The sequence below is a fragment of the Microcaecilia unicolor genome, chromosome 4 (assembly GCF_901765095.1).
Source record: "Microcaecilia unicolor chromosome 4, aMicUni1.1, whole genome shotgun sequence".
Lineage (NCBI taxonomy): Eukaryota > Metazoa > Chordata > Amphibia > Gymnophiona > Siphonopidae > Microcaecilia > Microcaecilia unicolor.
Genome location: NC_044034.1, coordinates 44901392 through 44914531, shown reverse-complemented (window position 1 = coordinate 44914531; position 13140 = coordinate 44901392). Strand labels below are relative to the sequence as shown.

The 13140-nt window shown below is 42.4% G+C and overlaps 1 protein-coding gene across 1 annotated transcript in view; it reads right to left on the bottom strand.

Annotated features, from left to right (window-relative positions):
* LOC115468466 (zona pellucida sperm-binding protein 4-like) overlaps positions 1-13140 on the bottom strand; it is a 69403-nt gene that overhangs the window by 26212 nt on the left and 30051 nt on the right. Inside the window, exon 13 of the mRNA XM_030200206.1 lies at positions 9633-9801. The gene's annotated coding sequence lies outside the window, so the exon portion shown is untranslated. The remainder of the gene's footprint in view (positions 1-9632; positions 9802-13140) is intronic.

Genomic DNA, 13140 nt, shown 5'->3' with positions numbered 1-13140 from the left:
ATGCAGAAATCCAAAGGAGATATACAAGATAGGAGAGAGATTGATAAGTACAGCTGAAGAGAAGGACCTTGGGATTACAGTGACTGAAGATCTCAAGGTGACAAAACAATATGACAAGGCAGTGGCCGTGGCCAGAAGAATGCTAGGCTGCATTGAGAGAAGTATAACCAGCAGAAGAAAGGAGGTGTTGATGCCCTTATGCAATGCAAATCCCATACCATTTTTGCAGCTTTTCTTTGCACCACTTCCAGTCTTTTTACAGAGACAATTGCTTCTTTGTTTCACTTATCACCATGGCTCCAGTCCCCACCAGCCTTTCCTCTCATTCCCCTGTTGATTCAGTAGAACTAAAGGTTCAAAAGATCGGATAATTGATCACTTATCTAATTGGTTAAAGGTACAAGAATTAGATATCTGTTGAACTAATAAACTATGCAAGCAGGGGCGTAGCCAGACTTCTGTGGGAGGGGGGATCCAGAGCTTGAGGGGAGGGGCACATTTTAGACCCCCCCCCCCCCGCCGCCGCCCCCCGCCACCATTGCCGCCCCCGTCTCTGCCGACCCCCCTCCCACCGCGAACCCTCCCCCGCCGCCGCCTACCTTCGGTTTTGCTGGCGGGGGACCCCAATCCCCGCCAGCCGACGTCCTCTCTGACCGTTCTGCTGCAGTCAGACTCAGAAAAGTCTTCTTCCTTCAACAGTTGCATGCTGACGTCCTGCAGGACGTCAGCATGCAACTGTTGAAGGAAGAAGACTTTTCTGAGTCGGCTGGCGGGGATTGGGGTCCCCCGCCAGCAAAACCGAAGGTAGGTGGCAGCAGGGGCGGGTTTGCCGGGAGGGGGGTCCTTACTGGAATCTACGGGGAGCCCAGGCCCCCTCAGGCCCCACGTAGCTACGCCACTGCATGCAAGAAAGCCAGAAAAATGGGTAGGTGGGGAGGGCCTCTACTAAGAGGAAGGGAGTGGGGGGGGGGGGACCATGACAATTTAAAAAATCACTTACCCATAAAAATACTGATGTATCCAGGTAAAGGGGCCATCTGAAGCATAGAGAAGGGAGCACTGGGCTTGTGATCTGACTAATCCACAAGGATCGTTACTGTCACTTACTCTGTTCAATATCTACTTCAAGCCACTAGCCGAGCTGATTCAGTCAACGAACATTCAGTTTTACATCTACAAAGATGACGTGCAGCTACTCATACCCATTGAACCTGACTTACAGCCCTGAATAAACTACCTGTCTAACATCAATTCAAGAATGGGCTAAAAACAACAGACTTTGCCTGAACCCAAGTAAAATCGAGCTTCTATGGGTCCCTAACACAAGTGGGGACATACCTGACATCAAAATCTCTGTTGGGAAATATGAACTCCCCCTCAAAATTACACGTCAGGAACCTTGGAACACAGCGCGATTCAACACTTTATCTGATCCTCCAAATCCAAGCAACCATCAAGAACTGCTTCTATCATTTGCAATAACTACGCTGCCTCTCTCCTTACATTGAAAAGGCAAGTCTTGTCTCATTTGTGCATACCAAAACAACATCAAGACTGGATTACTGTAATGCACTCTACACTGGTCTGACTACAAAGGATCTGCACCAGCTCCAACTGATTCAGAATGCTGCAGCAAGATTCATAGATGGTTGTAAACAATATGACCACATTACACCATCTATGTCTGATCTTCCAGGCCCTTAAAGGAAACAGAACATAGCACTTGAAGAGCAGAATTGTTCTCTATACTCCTCCAAGGTCACTAAGATCCTCCCAAGGAGTATCCCTAACCATACCCTCTTCAAAGGGCATCACACAATGCAATACCCGCAAGCGAGCCTTCTCCAGAGTAGCTCCCACACTCTAGAATGCATTCCCTGAAAGGCTTTGCTTAACACAAGACCTTCTTTACTTCAGGAAGCAGATGAAAGCTTGGCTCTTCAAACAGGCCTTCAATGGAAGAAGTAACTATCTTGCTAGTCTCTCTCACTCATTCACACACACACACATACAAGGAATGACACTGGCTGCACATACGATAGCAGGACATGTTTATCCACTCCTACCCTAGCTAAGATAATATTCAAACACCTTTCTGACCTCATTTGCAACTTTCTTTAAATTAGTACCTTATTTTCTTACTCCATCTTTGCTTACACCCTATGCTATTGTGTATTGTGTTGGCATTGTAATGTAGCATGTATTGTTTGAATATTTTTACTGCTGTAATTGTCTATTGCTTATATTTGACTTATTCTTGCTGTACACTGCCTTGAGTGAATTTTTTCAAAAAGGTGGTATATAAATCCTAATAAATACATTTTGCACCACACATGAAGTTTTATAGCAGACATAGTTGACAGTTGCCACCTTCTCTTGGAGCCCTCTTTGCCCACACAGTTGCCCAAGAAGTGATTCACTTTTGAGATGATGACCACGATCACTGCTGTTCTAGTTAAATCTCAAGGTATTATGACCAATACTGGAATCAGAAATGCTGTTGTAGGAAGTGAGATTATAGGGGCATCAGAATATGGGGAAATGACACAACAGTCATAGTACTATATATATATATAGTAGATAATTATAGAGCTACCAAATTGCCAATGGTTTTCAATGGAAATTAGAGTGAGGAGTGGCCTAATGGTTAGTGCAGCAGGCTTTGATCCTGGCAACCTGAGTTCAATTCCCACTGCAGCTCCCTGTGACCTTGGGCAAGTCACCTAACCCTCCATTGCCCCAGGTACAAAACTTAGCTTGTGAGCCCTCTAGGGACAGAGAAAGTACCTGCACATAATAATACAGTGCTGTGTAGAAATCCTTGCGATCTGGTTTTTACCTTGTTCTGTTACTATACATAAAAATATATATGGTAGATAATTCTAGAGCTGCCGAGTTACCCAGAGGAAGACATTTTGGCTAGTCCTGATTTTAAATTTACATCCCAAAACAGTGTGGGATTTGTAGTTCCTGATTCTACCCACTAAAATCAGTGCTGGATATCTCTCATAAAGCAACAGCTAAAATCTCCCTCCTTGAAATGGGTACATTGGAAGTTCTGTTATTAAAGAATTGGTCCGTTTCTTATCAAATAACTGCATCTTATGTTATTGAGGGAATGGCTGCGAGACGCCGAAAACATTTCCAGAGAGCTGTCCAAAACTATGTGTGAATTCAACTCTGGTCATGATATGTGCAGATCTATGGTTGGTTCCCCTTTGAGCCAGGCGTCCCGCAGCAGGACATGAATTTGCACCTGTTTACATTTATTTGCAACTACAACTGAAAGAGCCTTGTTCCTCAGAGGCTCGCTAGGGAGCGCGACTCAAACAGGCACAGCTGAGGCCCCATTCGGCTCCCAGCCTGGCTGGACTCACACACACCTCTCCGTTGTAAGGAACCTCCTTCCTGCTCCCCGCTGGCACTGGCCGCTTCCTCTGCCGCGTGGAATTTCGCGTCCCACATTCTTGCAGCGCCTCACTTTAAGCTCGCTGCTCAGAACACGCGCTTTCTGGTTGCCATGGTTATGGATGCACAGCTCAGGCAAGTGCAGAGCAGCTTGAAGCCGGAGAGGAGGAAGCCACGTGACTCGGGCGTTCTGTGTTTATTTGAGGAATTTGTTTTTCTTGGAAATAAATTAAAGCTGTGCTATGGTGGTAGCCCCCCACGGCAATGGCTTGTACTTGAAGAAAGAATTGGTTGATGAAAGAAAATCAGTTCTCACAAAGTGCAATTTTTGCTAAAACAACCAGAAATTTGTGACGATGATAAATCTTGTTGACTCAGATGAAAATGGATCAGTTTAAATCGTCCAAGCGAGGTACACTGGTGTGTAAAGAATAAATATCCAAAGTTTCCCCACAGCACTTCAGGAGGGACCCAATCGCAAGAAAACAAAAAAAAAATACATATATATCATCTTCGCAGTATCTTTGACATAAAGATTTAATCTTAGGCACACATTTTTAAATACTGATCCAAAAATATATGACAGTGTGGCTCTAATACCAAGCTTATTCCCGAAACAAATGGGCGACCTGCAGGAGCCATCAAAGATGTATGAAATTTTGGCACAAAATAGATGACTGGTACAGTAGGATGTTTTTGAAACAAAATATCATTCTTTGGATGTAATAATGTTACATGTCATCACAGCCTCCTTCAATATCTCCTCTATTTTATCTTGTGGACTTTGGTTGGATGATAGATCAGATCATAACAAATTATAATATTGTGTATCATTCAATTGACTGCAGGCTTAGATCACATAAACAGCAGTGCCCAAAATCATCATTGGTGGGCTTTATAACAGAGGATGAATCCTTTGCTGGAGAACAAGATGCCACTTGTTCACCTTTAGATAGATTTTTTTAAACACCTTCACAGGTGTTGCTTCTTTCAATAGCTTCTAATATTAATCATTCAAAAGCCTGAATTTGAGTCAACAGGACCTGGGGGGTGGGGCACCAAATAGACTGTTTTTTACAAATAGATGTCTTGTTTGGAGAATCTAACAGTGAGCTTGCATTTGCAAATAAATTTAAATAGGCTTACTTGAGTTTCAAAGACATTGTAAGAAGTGAAAGGTACATTCATTGTAATACCAAACTTTCCTCTCATGATGCTTAAATAACTTGAACACATTACGGACCAGATTCTATATATGGTGCCAAAAGAATCAGAGCTGAAAAAAATGCACTTAGAGCCATTCTATAAATCTCAACTAAAGTTAGGTGCGGTTTATAGAATATGCATAGCGGTTGTCCTGTGACCAAATTTTAGCTGCAGGCATTTACACCAACTAAAACCTGGTGTAAATGCCCATGTCTTATTTAGGTGCGTATCAGACATATTTTGTAACAGTGGATATAATTTTCAGAAACACCTATGCCACTCCCATAGTCATGTCCCCTTTTGTGATCCATGCATTAGAATTTACACACACCACTTTACAGAATACGCTTTGAAACTCACATGCATAAATCCTAATTAGTGCCAATAATTGCTTATTAGCGACCAACTGTAAGCACTGATTAGCATGTGCAAATCGGCTACGCGTGCAGATTTGCGTGCACAACTTTAGTAATCATTTACAGAATCTGGGGGTACATGTGTCACAGACTCAGGGAACGGTGAGCCCTTGGACCGTTGCTGGACATTGGCTACAGCAGGCGAGTCAGTCGGGCTAGTCACAGCACTAGGCAAAGTACTAGGCAAGGCATACGAAAAGAAGCAAATCAGCAGGAAAATAATGTTTCAAAAAATATGTCCAATTTATTCACCACTAAACCCATAAATAAGTAAATAGTTAAAAGCCCTATATGGCTATGTTTTGCCCTCACAAAGGGCTGCCTCAGGGGCTTGAGATCGAACCCAGTCTTATAGTCAGAAAATTTCACCTACTGGTTTAAACAGCTTCTCTCCTGAAAAGCAGCACAACAACAATAAGGGGACAAGGCAAGAACTGAAACCAGACAAGGCAAGGCAGGAGCTAGGAACAGACAAGACAAGGCTGGACAAAACAGGCAGGACAAAGAATGGAACTTGGAGACAAGGCAAGACTGAAGATTGGAAAGGCAGGAATTCGGAGACAAGGCAAGGCAAGGTTGGAGCTTAGCCAGGCAGGAACTGAGAGACAAGGCAAGAACTCGGAGACAAGGCTAGGCAAAGCTGGAGCTTGGCAAGTCAGGAATTTGAAGACAAGACAAAGCAAGATTGGAGTTTGTCAAGGCAAGAACTTGGAGACAAGGCAAGGCAAGGCTGGAGCTTGGCAAGGCAAAAACTCGGAGACAAGGCTAGACAAGGCTGGAGATTGTCAAGGCAGGAACTTGGAGACATAGCAAGGCAAAGCTGGAGCTTGACAAGGCAGGAACGGTAAGACAAGGCAGGAACTTGGAGACATGGCAAGGCAAAGCTGGAGCTTCACAAGGCAGGAACTTGGAGACATGGCAAGGCAAAGCTGGAGCTTCACAAGGCAGGAACTCAGGCAAGGCAGGAACTGGAGTCATGGCAAGGCGAGGCTGGAATTTTGACAAGGCAGGAACTGGAGTCATGGCAAGGCGAGGCTGGAATTTTGACAAGGCAGGAACTGGAATCAAGGCAAGGCAAGGCTGGAACACACAAGGAGATCTGGAAGGCACATCAAGGCAGGAGACTTTGTTGTGAAGGTACAGGAAGAGGACCTGAGCCTTCCTTAAATGCGCCCAGGCCCATGATGTCACTCCTGGCATGCCTGCAGGGTTTCCCATGCTAGCCCTATAAACAAAGGGCTGTGATGTGCATTCACACCCTAGGAGACTGGCGTGCAGCTGATGGAAGAAGGCAAGACACCGTCCCACAGAGGCACCAGAGAGGTGAATGCGTTGGGGGAGGGGCAAGGCAGGGGTCATGGCAGGGCTGTGACACTATGGAGGTTGTCAAAGATTTCTTTCTTGAGTTGCACCACATGCTGCTTTCCCTTGATACATCTTTTGACATACATTTTGATTTGGCACATCCTAGTTAATAAAAATAAGTTGACCAAACTGTATCTTGAAACTCTTGAGTCACCCAGCCCACTCTTGTCTTCATCAGAAGAATTGCTTGCTGTATGAGCAAATGTAATCTGTTTAGAGGTATTTTTAAAATGTGTTTACAAGATTTTATAAAATTATACAAGCTTCCACTAGTGCCAGAAACAAAAGAGGGTAACAAAAGTAAAAGTTACATAAAGAAGAAATGAAAGAAATGAAACATTAAACAAATAACCTCTCTTACATTAGAACACAATCAAGGGTGGGGGGGGGGGAGAGGGGGAAAAGTAAAAGTAAGCATCTATAAAGGTAAATAATAAAAAAAAGGCTTAAAATTAGACACCTGAATTTTCTAACCATCACCCACCCAGCCTGAGGTCTGAAAAAGTTGGAAACCTCCAACTTTTTCAAATAATAAAAAAAAAGGTCATAACTGACCTGGGATGAAGGACAGATATCTAATTTCTACATAAGAAACTATAGGGTTGATATTCAGCTAGCAGTGGTGAGTGTTTTTTAGCCACTGTTGGCATTATTCTCAGGTATTCAATGCCAGGCCCCTGGCATTGAATATAACTGCATAAGCTACATCACATGAATATAGGACTGACTTTTATGTGGTCTAACTTAATCACTAAACTTAGCTAATATCGGAACTTAACCACATAAGTGCTGACTCCATACCCGGCTGCCCATAGATGAGCTGGCTTTGAGTTTAGCAGTAAGTGGTGATATTTAGCGGCACTAACCAGTTAAGTGCCTGCTGAGTATCAGTGGATAGTCCTGAACAAGTGATTTTACCAGCCAGGAGCCTTGTTGACCATTTAAATTGCTTTGAATATCAGCCCCTATATATTTACAAGGCTATCGCATGAAAAAGGTAGCCAACAAAATCTCTTAACACATAGCCAAAAATTGCTTGCATCTTTCTTGTGTAGTAATTTATCATGTTTTACTTATATATTGTAATGGAAGTGACTTTTAAAGATTATTTTTCAACCCTGTCTGGACCGACCAGTGCACTCGGGGTCTGTATTGTTGATTAGAAGTAATTCTGTTTAAAAATGGTTGTTTAACTTTGATTGTGTGAAAATAAGTTGGAATGCACAAGATAAGACACAGCTCTAACTAATTTGGTATGCAAAGGGGAGGATGGCACTTGTTTCCCAGGCCCAGCTTGGCCACCTGGACTTGGGAGAGCATGTGACCACGTTCCCACAGACCTAAGATTCTGTAACTTTCCTTATCTCTGGACATGAGCTAAGAGCTAAATAAAAAGGGGCCCTCCTTGCAGTGAAACTCTGAGGTTCATGTGGGCAGACGTGTCGTGCAGAAGGTTTGTTCCTGGTTAATGAGACTCTGAGCTTTCGCCGCAACGGACCTCCCGGCTGATGAGATAAGAGCCTGAGCTTCCTGATCAGTGATGTTGTATGTATAGTGTATTATTGCTGACACAAAAAAGTGAGGAGAATGGATGAGGATACCAACTGTTTTATATTTATTCACTTAAAAAATTATGTGTACATAACAGCGACCCTGTTATGACCCTGTATTATTGCTTCATTTCCTGGTCTAATAACTCTTTGCATTGCTTAGATGTAGAGACCAGTGATGTAATGATTGTTTATGATTGTTTCTCATTATTGTGTGTAATCATTGTATATACCTTAATCATTGTAGAATTTAGCTCCTCTAATAAAGGTTTCATTTACTTGTTATGAATCCAAAAGAATCCACGGTAGTTATTGAGCAGTCTGTGTTAGTGAGACAGGCTGTAAATCCATAGCATTGCATATATACATATCTTTGTCCTGGATTTAAAGTTATATTTACCAGTACTTTAGATACCCAACAAAGGTGCGCTAGCATTTTTAGTGTGTGCTAATCATGTAGACACATCCATGACACACTTCCTGGACACTTACAACAAAATCCTCCAGCCTCTGCAACAGACACCAATGAGAAGAGACTCATTTTCAAAGCACTTAGACTTACAAAGTTCCATAGGTTACTATCGAACTTTGTAAGTCTAAGTGCTTTGAAAATACGCCTCTTACTGACCTGAATATGTATACCCTGGAGGAAAGGAGAAACAGTGGTGATATGATACAGATGTTCAAATATTTGAAAGCTATTAATCCACAAACAAACCTTTTCCGAAGATGGGAAGGTGGTAGAACTAGAGGACGTGGTTGAAAGGGGGGGGAGGGGGCAGACTCAGGTATAATGTCAGGAAGTATTTTTTCACGGAGAGGGTGGTAGATACTTGGAATACCTTCCTGCAGGGGGTGATAGAGATGAAAATGGTAACAGAATTAAAAATGTGTGGGATAAGCACAAAGGAATCCTGTTTAGAAGGAATGGATCCACAGACGTTTAGTGGAGATTGGGTGGCAACACTGGTAATTGGGACGCAAAGCCAGTGCTGGGCGCACTTCTATGGTCTGTGTCCTGAAAATAGCAAGGACAAAGCAAGGACAGGTCTACATATATATTATCTCTTACAATGAGTTTATCTTGTTGGGAAGACTGGATGAACCAGACAGGTCTTTATCTGCCGTCATCTACTATGTTACTATGGTGCTCATTTTCAAAGCACATAGACTTACACAAAGTTACATTTATTTGAACTAGGCTCCCCTGGTTCTCCACCCACTGAGTTCTAAAGAGATTTGGACAAGTTCCTGGAGGAAAATTCAATAGAAAAATTAGCTTGGTATTCTTGGGAAAGGCATAGCTTATTTAGGATCTACAGGATAGTTGTGACCCAACTGGCCACCATGAGAGACAGGCTTGATGGGCCTTGGTCTGACACAGTATGGCTTTTGTTATGTTTTCATATAAACAGTAATACAACACACACTGTCTTACTCTTTCTGACACCCACATATACAGCATCAGTAGAGGGGTAGCCTAATGGTTAGTGCGTTGGGTGGAGAAGCTGGGGAACTGGGTTAGTTCTTTCTGGCTGTGGGTAAGTCACTTAACCCTCCATTGCCCCAGGTAAAAATACTTAGATTGTGAGCCCACTTGGGACAGGAAAATTATTTGCATATAATAAATGTAAAGTGCTCTGGTTGTACCACACAAATGCAGTATATCAAATTCAAGGCCCTTTACCTCATCATTATGTAAAGTTTTTGCATTTGCTGTCAGCCGAAGCTTCCCCAGCACATTTTTCCTCTTTCCTCTTCCATTCTTGAGTAGAGAGATGTGGTAGCCGTGTTAGTCCACTTTTAAAGAATCCTTCTCCGCACCAAAGGCTGGCATAACAATTGGTCAGAGTAGACTGAGGAGAGAGTCAGATGCATTTGATGTTGATCACATTGGGAAAAAAATGCACATTAAGCAAGCTGAGAGAGAAAGGATAGGGACCAATGTACTAACCCATGAAATTTGTCATTGGTCAGCTTCCATTCTTCTGCAAAATTATTTATGTATTTAAATAAGTTCCTAGCTACTCTGCATCTGTAGGAAAAGTGTGTGAGAAATATTTTTTTTTTCACATTGCTGTGGCTAGGAATCTCACACATTCCTTTCCAAGGGAACACACAAACATTTTTTGTAATGGCCCACTTCGTGGGTGTCTCAAAGAGACTGCTGAACCCATGTCAGAGGTCCCCTAGGAGTTTTCAAGTCCCTGGTGGATTAGTATGCTTCTCAAGGTCACTCCTAGCCCAGAGCCAAGTATATGCGATCCCCACTCCTGTCCCAGCAGTGCCACTGTGAATATGGTGTTACTTGACCCTCAGTACTACACCAGAACTATGAAAGGAGGGTCCGAAAAGGCCTGGTAGCTCTCTAGGGACTTGAACTCTCCTCCCGTCACTCCTGGTGGGAGCCTCTGACATGGGCCCAGAGACTTCTTTAACATGAAGAGGCCATTGCTGCTTGAAACCCCGGCTCAGGGGCCTTAAAAGAACTACACTTCTTTGGAGCCCATTTTTGCAAGATTTGACAACACAGAACTTCTTTGCATGGTTTTCCTTTGAAGCACCTCATTAAATTGACATAAACTTAGATGTTCATATAGTGGATTAGACACTAAAGTTTACTACTGCTAATTCCATTGTTGCAGTGACTAGGCTTAAGCCACCACTGAAAAGCAAAATCTAAATAAAAAAAAATCATATCAATACTACATTTTCCCATTTTTTTTGTGCATTCATGGTCATTTTTTTCTCCCTTTTTATTGCGCAAATCACACTTTTGCAAAGTGAGTGTACTTTTATACATTGGTCTCTTCAGCTGAACTGTGTTGGCCACCCTGAACCAGCATCAAGGTAAGGGTGAAAATTGCTTTTAGAGACAAAATTCTGAACATGACACAAAAAGATACACTATTATGGTTTATGATTTACTTGCACTTGCTGTAACGCACAATACTGGCAAGCAGAACAGGGCAGTTTACAATCCAAGAAAAAAACAATAAGGAAGGCTGAAAAAGGAAAAGGAACTACAATTCATTGATAGGAAAGGGGAAACAATCATACAAGACAACTAAGAGAGATGTGGAGGGCCATTTTTGATAAGATGCCTAAGTCCAACATCCAAAATCTGAATAGGAAAGAAGGTCATTTTCAAAAAAGAAAAACATCTATCTTTTTTTTTTTTTCAAAAATACTGTTTTGAACAAGGTTTGTGATTTGGACATTTAGTTTTTTGGTCCATTTTCGGAAAAAAAAAATGTCCAAATGCAAAACACACAAAATCAAGCCATTGGGATGTAGGAGGAGCCAGCATTTTTAGTAAACTGGTCCCCCAGACATCCTAGGAAAGCAATAGGGCACCCTAGGGGGGCACTGAGTTGGACTTGATAAAATGCCCCCAGGTACACATCTCACCATTACTCCCTTATCTTGTCTGCTGAGCCCCCCCCCCCCCGAAACCCACCTAAAACCCACTACCCCAACTGTACACCACTACCATAGTCCTTACAGGTGAAGGGGGAGCCTAATATGTGGGTACAGTGGGTTTCTGATGAGTTTTGGAGGGCTTGCAGTTTCCTCCACAAGTGTAACAGGTAGTGGGGGAAGTATGGGCCTGCATCCACCTGTCTGCAGTGCACTGCATCTACCTCAAGACTACTCTAGGGACCTGCATGATGTTCTAATGGACCTGAGTATAACATCTAAGGCTAGCAAGTAATGTTTTTAATCACATTTTTTTTGGGGGTGGGGGGGGGGTGGGAGGGGGTTAGTGACCACTGGGGGAGCAAGGAGAGGTCCTCCCTGATTCCCTCCAGTGGTCATCTGGTCATTTAGGGCACCTTTTTGTACTTTATTCATTAAAAAAAAGGTCCAGCTCAAAGCATCTTAGTTTTAGACCTGGATGGTTTTGTTTTGTTCCATTATGGCTGAAAAATGTCCAAATGTTAGGAATGTCCAGATCCCACCCTTTACAAATCCCCTTGTGATTTGAACGCACTTCTGACAAACATCTTTACTGGATTACTGCAACAGAATGTATGCTGGATGTAAACAGCAACTAATTAAGAAACTGCAGACGGCCCAAAATACAGCGGCCAGATTGGTTTGTGGAAAGTCCAAGTTTGAGAGTGCCACGCCCCTCAAATAAACTACACTGGCTTCCTGTCAAAGAACGTATCACCTTTAAACTCTGCTCTCTAGTTCACAAAATCCTATATGGTGAAGTACCTGGCTATATGATAGATCTCATCATCCTGCTGCTTCAGAATACATTCAGACTCTCCCGTTCATATCTTACCCTTCATCTTCCTAACTGCAACGGCATCAAGTACAAGTCCACGTATGCTACCTCCTTCTCTTTCATTAGCACTCAGTTTTGGAATTCTTTGCCGAGGACCATAAAAACCATCACAGATCATCTAATTTTCAGGAAATCTCTGAAGACCATGTTATTTGGAAGTGCTTATCCCAATGCCTCTTCATGTGTCTCCACTGCTGGAAGTGCATCGATCTAGAGATATTTGGACACATCCCCCTTCCCTCACAGTTTCCCTTATCCTTCCATCCATTCCTACTCTTCCCCAGTATCTCTTGTAGGTTTTCTGCTGTATTTGCTTCATTTTACTGCATTGGCGTCTGCCTCTGTGGTGCATTGTAAGCCACATTGAGCCTGACACTGTTGGGAAACTGTGGGGTACAAATGAAATACATAAATAAATACATAAATCATAGAAAAAAATTTAAAAATTGGTTTTGAAAATACCAATTTGGACATTTTTGTGAGGAAAAACATCCAAATGCAGATTTATACCAGTTTTTGGACGTTTTTCTCTTTTGAAAATGAGCTCCATAGATATTACTGATTTTATCATCACTGTTTCCATCCCCTGTCAACCTTTGGCCTGTTGTTTCACTGGATTGTGAGAGTTTTCTCTATTATAGTAGGCAGTATGTGACAATGCAGGGAAAATAATTTCAGATCATATTGTAGTTCCTCAATGAGGCCACTAGATGTTGACAAAGATACAAAGATGAACTTGGAGATAAAGACATAAACTATAAACTATTTCACACTGAGCCATCTTGATGTTTGTAATTGCAGTAATTGTTACTAATAATTTATCCCTAAGATTTTAATTTAAAAAGGTAATGCTCCCATCATAACAGCTTCTAAATATGGAATGGAGGAGTGGCCTAGT